The sequence below is a fragment of the Brassica oleracea genome, chromosome C2, assembly GCF_000695525.1.
Source record: "Brassica oleracea var. oleracea cultivar TO1000 chromosome C2, BOL, whole genome shotgun sequence".
In the NCBI taxonomy this organism is placed as follows: domain Eukaryota; kingdom Viridiplantae; phylum Streptophyta; class Magnoliopsida; order Brassicales; family Brassicaceae; genus Brassica; species Brassica oleracea.
The window spans coordinates 44,809,271-44,817,184 of NC_027749.1; the positions used below are offsets into that span (position 1 = coordinate 44,809,271).

Genomic DNA, 7,914 nt, shown 5'->3' on the forward strand with positions numbered 1-7,914 from the left:
TATATAAAGTAAACCCATTTTTTTATTCTATTATAGAATGAAAAATAGGGTACCATTGGAAATTTTTTCTCTAAACTCTATTTTAAAATGGAAAATTGAGTGGAGTTGGAGATGCCCTAAGACTTTCAATAACTCGAAGTCTTTACCATATTTGTCTATACGTCAAAAGAAAAAAAGAAGTTAATTTTAAATGTATATAACAAATCCAATTCGAACAATAAACAAACAAAAAAGCATGGAAGTAAAAATGAGACAAACAAACTCTACTGAGATGTCTGGAGTCCAGTAGTGTTTTAAAAGCACCAGACATCAGTAGTGAAGAACTGGCACTACTCAAGCGGGACATTCTTGGCAATGACGAAAGCTCCGGCTTCTACCATGACAATGTCTTTTTTTTTTGTTGCTAAAACTATTGACTTCATAAGGAAAAATTACACTCCATAAATTGAGGAATTGTTTGCTAAGGAGAGAGCTGATTTAGCCACTGTACCAGTCTTGATACTTTCCAAATGGAGAACAAAAATAAAAGAGATAGAATCAAATAAGCGACTAAAGTGATAGATGTCGAACATGATCCCAAATAGAGAGGTTTTTGATTCCTTGGTCTGCAACATGGAGATGAGAACCTGTGAATCGGACAGGACCGTAAGAAAATGGATGTTGGACGAGGCATCCTTCATCGCTGGGGAACGAACAGCTATGGTTTCAGCCATCAAAGCTGAGGAGATAAACCGGCGAGAGAAATTGATGTTTGGCAGAGAAATAGAACACATGCCAACTACCATGTCAATGTCTTTAAATGTCATTCCATCAGGCAAACTCCAATCAAAGAAGTAAAGAACGTGTAGAGTTCAATCACAGCTCTAACAAGACTTTGTTGAGAGATTCGAAGCTATGGTATCGTTAGCTCCTAATCTCAGGTCCCTTGATCTTTTCCATTGATTCAATCCTTGTTCATGATTCAAGAATTTTTCACTCAGTTCACGGCCGCACCGCTACATCTGGGGTGGATCCAGGATCCACAACATCCACTATGAAGTATCGGAAAACACCTCTGATGTGGTTTACAAGATCATCACTCTCTCTGTCCTGGATATACAAACCCTAGAGAGTATACAAGAGATAATACAAGAGAAGTATATGGCTAAGAGCTAAGCCTAGAATACACATATATATATATATATATATATAGCTAGCTTACTCTATCTCTACAAGAGACGCCATGGAAGCATTCTTAGGATGCTTTAGGCTCTTGCCTCCCATAGACTTGGCTTGTGCTTAGAGATCCATGTCGTGATCTCTCCTTCTTTGTATTGTGAGTACTTGACCTAATGGGCTTATTCGATTAGGTCTATAGATTGTCTGTGCGTGACTTGTGCAAGTCGCCCCAGCCGATGAACAAGTCCGATGGGTTTGACAAAACCTCACAAAACTCCACCTGTTTGGTCCAAGTCCATAACCCTTTCTTTGTGCCGACACCTCCTGATGCTTGAGTAAGCCTGCTCATCTTCTGCATCTTCTTGTCTTCTCTTATCTCTTCTCACTTCTCTCAGCTCCACCGTGAGTCATGCTTGAAGTCCCTTTATGATCTTTTTGAAACCTGCGTAAGCTTACACTTATACACCACAACGCTTAAGTAGATTAAACAATTAAATCCACTTAGCCTCATCAATGAAAATAGACATCATCCTTGATGAAGGGTATGTGACAATCCCATTGCCATTATGAATTTCCATCACCTTCATCTATTGTCTTGAGTTGCGAACCCAACTGCTACACTCCAAGTGTCAAGCTCAACTCCTCATTGACGTTGTGTTACCTCATATCCTGTTACTTCTCGTGAACTTATCAACAACACAACCTTGCTGTTAAAATCACGAACCTGTTCAAGTGCTTGAACAGAAACCTTAGCATCCTTCTGCAAATTGATTTCCTCCTTAGCTTTTCGATTCCACTCATGTGCACCGAGCCTTGAACCAAATTCCATGAATACTGTGAAACAACCTTTGAACCATATATGCTTTAGACCTGAAACAACCTCTGATTCTCTACTTATTTAAAACACTCCAGCCTTGAACACCTTTTTGTACCGCTGTTACTCTGAACATGACCCGCCATCCAACCATCACTGCTGGACAGACTTTCGACACAACCTTAGTTCACCCTTCATGTTGTTAACAGAAATTGCTACCACATAATTCTCCTTGAATCAACCGCAAACCTCGAAGTCACTCATGCTCCATATCTCTGAAACAGTCCTTGACTTAACATTGATGTTCTTGAACAGATTACACTTGAGCATCACTTTGTACCGTTATTATCACAAGTAGGTCACGCGCCTAAAACCACATGATTAGAAAGACTTTCGACATAAATATCTTTGCTCCACCATTTGATCAACCTGTTCTGCAACAACAGAACCCCACTAACAGATTTAGTCTCCACTGCTAGTTAAATGAACTGAGCCTCGTACCATCTAATCCATGATACGCCTTGGCTCTCCTCACGAGCTGCATATAATGTCTTATCTAGAATCCCTAATATCCTTCCTTTACTAATCTGTGACTTCATTATCTCAATACCCTTCTTGTGTTGAGATGTCTCCAAAACCGAAACATGTGCATCACCACAACGACTTGAACACGCCTGTTAGTCATTGAACTCTCATGGCCATCGATGAGTATCTGGCCATTTGCTAATGGACTTTCCTAAAGAAACAGCCTCAGTACTCCCCTTTTATGCGAAAATATATCCAGAACTACACTTGTTCTGTTCTCTTAAATACAATTGGATTTTCCTTGCATTTAGACCTTCATGAAAGCTTCTTTCAGTTCCATGACTTGAGCTTAAGATGAGTCTGCTTGTAGAGAAGAAGTCTTACCCTTCCTGAGATGGACAAACTGTAAGACAATTCCATGCAATGTCTTCTAACAATTTCTTACTTTGTTTTATCTCACCATTCTTCATCTTCACTGCTCAATATTTTAGTATCTCTTGATACTTACTTCCCTTCAGTTTAACTAAGTACCTCATCACGTGTTATCTTTATCATACATGACTCCTTTGTATCATATTCACTACAGTGTGTTCTTGATACATATGTCGAATTACTTGTCTCGCCTACAAGTTCCCTTATGTAAGACTCCTTTTACAAATCTCCTTATGATGTGTCTTGTACTTTTAACTGATCTTGACACTCATGGCCATGACACTTTGAACATGTCCACGAACCAATTTCTGTTTCAGCTCTTAGTCTCTTGAGCTGACCATGTTGCTAACTGAAACTCTTACCCTTCAGCTGAACCAATCAAGACATCTTCTAAACCAGTGGCTAACTCCACCTAGAATCATATTATATATATCAATGATGCATCAATCCTTATATAATCTCAATGGCTCCACCTGAATCAAATAACCTTTTAGAAGTACCATGTCTCTGTAACTAAGTTTCTGCAACTGTTCGTTGTTCAAGTCGGCCCTTCACAGTATCTCACATCATCAAAGCCTGTGATGCTCCTGAGATAATCTCTTACAGCTTCTCTCATGTCAAAACTTGAACCCATGACGAGTTTCTCCAGCTGTAACTATACCTGAACCATGACCTGTTCAAGCATGAAGTTCTGACCTGGTTAAGTCTTCAAATTTCTCCTTGTCCTTTTGAGGTTCGATTTTTATCCGAGAGCTCCACCTTGACACCTATGGTCGTGACACCAGACCAGCGTCCTTTACTTCTCTTCTGAGTCTATTCATCTTGAATTTTTGACTCAGACATCCTTGACGATTCCTCTTAAGTATAACTCACACACGCTTTTACTAGCTATGGTAGCGACTTTCTGATTTTTGAACAAGTGTTGATGATTGTTGTCTTATACCCTTTATCCTCAGGATTACAACCAGTCGTAACAACCTGTTCAACTCAATTTTGTCGGTGCATTTTTCTTTGCTTTTGACCAGAATCTTTATGTTAAGTCTAACATTGAATCGCCTTTCCCTTTGGTTTCCTGTCACTCACACGACCTTACTAAAGATACTACATGATGTTACGACAAATAGCCATTTGCTCCAGCATAATATTTGTAGGCTTTACACACTTTATGCCTTCTATCTAGTTGCTTCTTCGTAGAGGTACAACCTAGTTCTGCCACACTGACTTGGTGACTATTCTGGCTTTCTTCTTACCAACCAGAAACTTTGCTTCTCATGCACCCACGAGAATGACTTGAACTGACCCAAAACAGAATCACCTCTGTTTCGTCAAAATGTTGTCACACGACAACTAACATGTGCAGCTGCAAGATCCGTTGATCATCTTTCGCAAAGATAATCTGCATTCCTTGTGATCTCTGAAAAACCTTTAGTCTTTGTGAGATTGACGACCTTTGATTCCTTCTCCTTAAGCCTAACTCTGACTTAATGTGAGTCTGTCTTCCCTTGAGATATCCTCCATCTCAAACGACTTAAATGAATCTCCAACTGCAGATCACGAACACACCCACCTGTGCAGCTGTTTTTGCTGCAGCTTACACGGGTCTTTCCTTTCTTGCAAATATCGTTGCATCCATTGCAAGTCTCTCATCATGATTTCACCAACCTGAAATCATCACGTGCATTGAGATAATCCTCCGTGAACGTTTCTTCATCTGCCTCTGATGTTCTCATTGTCTACCACAAACTAACGCTGCATGCTTCTTCTCTGATAATGCCTATCTTTCAACATCATCTTGGTTCGTCACACCTGAAAATAGTCATAAGATCTTGACTACGAATCTATTGTTTCTTCTTCTCCAGAATTTCCAGCTGATGTCAATGCTAACTTGAAGCTCATGCGGAACCTGAATCACTACTGCCTCAAACTAGAAGCCCTTTGACTCAATCCTAACCAACCTCAACAGCCTGTAGACACCAAATTTCTGAGAATTTCCTTTGTAACAATCTGAATGAACACATTGCCTTAAACATCAATGTGAACTGCTGATGTTGCCAACAGATCCCGCCTCTTAGCTTAACTTGCTAAGAAGACTTTCGACGCAAATAATCTCTACTCAACCTCTGCTCAAACAAATCATTAGCTATGCAACTGTGATACCATGTAGACCAATTTGTTTTCCCCTCATATGCCCTGAGAAACCAAAACAAACTATTACCAAATCATATACAGAAAACCCGAAACATACATGTTTCTATCATGCATCAATCTCGATTTGACACCGTCACATGTTCAGCCAAACTCCGCCTTGAACAAGTAACTCCTCGTTCTCGCAGATTCATCCCAGCAGAAAACTATGTGTTACGCCAAACAATATTGATACCACTCAAATTACCCTAAGGAGTGATTTATACTCTCTCAAATAAGAGGTCGAGTTGTAGTACGTAGGGATCGAATTCACAGGGAGCTAGGGAACTTAAGAAATCTAATATGATTTGTTAAGCTAGATGGTTTCAAAGATTTAAATGTAAATTGCAGTTTTATATTGAATAAGTATTTGTTCAATAGGTTGATTGAGGTTTTGGTGCTTAAAAAGGAAATAGTTAGACTTAGGGTTTTTATTCAGGAAACTTGGGATTATAATCCTATAGATGCCTCATGAGTTGCATGCATGATAATGTAAAGTTCAATAGGTTGATTGAGGTTTTGGTGCTTAAAAAGGAAATAGTTAGACTTAGGGTTTTTATTCAGGAAACTTGGGATTATAATCCTATAGATGCCTCATGAGTTGCATGCATGATAATGTAAAGTTCAATAGGTTGATTGAGGTTTTGGTGCTTAAAAAGGAAATTCTAGTTAAGCTTTATCCGCGGGTTGAATGAATGCTTACTAAGCTCACTAGATCAGCTCTCGCCTTACTCATAGCAAGAAACTTAGCTCAGTTAAAATGTTTTCAGGATGAGAATGAAGCTCTCGCTTTTATCTATCAATCCTAGGGCAGGTTCTAGGTAGCTAATCTAGAGACATGCATTAATGAACAATCCTAATGACAATTACCACAACTCAGCAATCTATAGTTGGGGCTAATCCCTCCTAACCTATTTAAACCCTAAAATATAACAATGGAACTATTCAGACATAGCTAAACAATTCATAACAACAATTAGGTAACAAAACTTCATTAGAATATTAAATAGATATTAATGGAGTTCCAATCAGAAATTATAACTTTGGATCTTCTCTCCAATCTATCAAAATCCTAGAAAATCTTGCTGTAAATTTAATAAAACTAGAAAAGCACACTTTGCCTCTAACATGGTGGCAAATCTTATATAATTAGGTTAAAAATTTTCAGGGGCAATCTTGTAAATTGGTGAAGACTTGGGCTTCAAGTCGGCTGTGACCAAACATGATTTCTGCGCGCTTCGCTGTCGATCGATGTCAAGATATGAACATCGATCGATTATTCCTCTCCAATATCGACCGATGGTCGAGCTCGATGGTCGGGTGCTTGCTCCAAATATCTCCAAGATGCTCCAAAATCATCACTTATCTCCAAACCACTCCTGATCTTATAAATATAATAAATAGACTATAATATAATAATTATTAGTAAAAACACCTATAAACCATGGATGAAAATGGGTCAAATCCATGGTCTATCAAATCCCCTAGACTTACCCTTTTGCTTGTCCTCAAGCAAAACAAACAGGCAGTCTCTCTGAAAGAGGTTTTAAAACAGCAGGGATTCACATGATTTAAAACTTAGAATCATAACCTCTACAACATTGTAATCCACATCTAAAAAGTCATAATCACAAAGGCACATTATACCATATCCTAGCTTAGCAACCAAATTCATTTAGCCAACAACTTAGCAAATCTTGTCTGACATTCCCCTCTACCAACCTCATTTCTTTTCATAAATAAAAGTGTAGGCTTAACCTTGGGGGTATCGATCACAGGATGCAAGGACTTTCAAACAAGTATCTGGACCTGCAGATAAACATTAGTTCATATCCTCTCTCTCTACTAATTTTCTCTCTTAGTCAAAATCTGCTTATTTAGCAAGATCATTGACCAAGATTGGACAGACTTCCATGAATCAAGCCTTAATGGTGGTTGCCACTAAGTCCTGTTCACTTATTTTTGACCTATATCTTAGGATTATTTGTGAAGCAAGCCTTAATGGTTGTAGCCACCAAGTCATGTTCTAATCCTTTACCTATAGAATTCTTACGAAGAAAGTCTTAATGTTGTAGCCACCAAGTCCTGTTCGAATTCTTTCCTAATAAATCTCTAATATAATAATAATAAATAATATATATATATATGTTTTATTCTATCTATCTGTAATTTGGAAAATAGAGAGAGAAAGGGTGATTAATCTATCTACACAAGGCTTTACCTTCCAGACTTGTTTGAAGAATCCGATCCCATGCATACCAAACCCGAAGACAAGCAGTTGTGTCAAGTTTAGGGTTGGAGGTCAGCTTTGCTTCCTTCAAACAATCTCAGCAAGTGTGAATAGTTGACAGGTTGATCCACTTGAGTATCTTTAGTTCTATCTGCAATCAGTAAATCTAGAATGGTGCTAAAGAGTGGTTAGATAACAAGCAAAATCTATAAGTTCATTATCCCCTCTTGACTCAATAAAACTTTTTGAAAAAGTTTTTAATAAAACTCAAATAAATTACTATCAGTAAACCTCCCCCCAGACTTAAACTACACTGTCCCCCGTGTAAATTCAGTTGGAGTTATGGTGAAAACTAAATCATAAAGACTCAATGTAACAAGTAAGAACGATATACCAGACCAGAATGGATGTCGACCGATGTAGGGATGTTGATATCGGTCACGGCAGGTTAGGCAATGTCGATCGATGTCAACAGCTTCTCGTCGGTCGATACTCATGGCAATCGTCTACTTGGATCTATTTTTTTATTTTTATGACCTGCAATAATTAAAAACCAACATAAATAGTATAT

At 38.4% G+C, this 7,914-nt stretch overlaps 1 pseudogene; it reads right to left on the reverse strand.

The window, feature by feature from the left end:
• Positions 1 to 309: 309 nt before the first annotated feature.
• Positions 310 to 7,914, reverse strand: part of LOC106324346 — a 17,899-nt pseudogene continuing 10,294 nt past the window's right edge.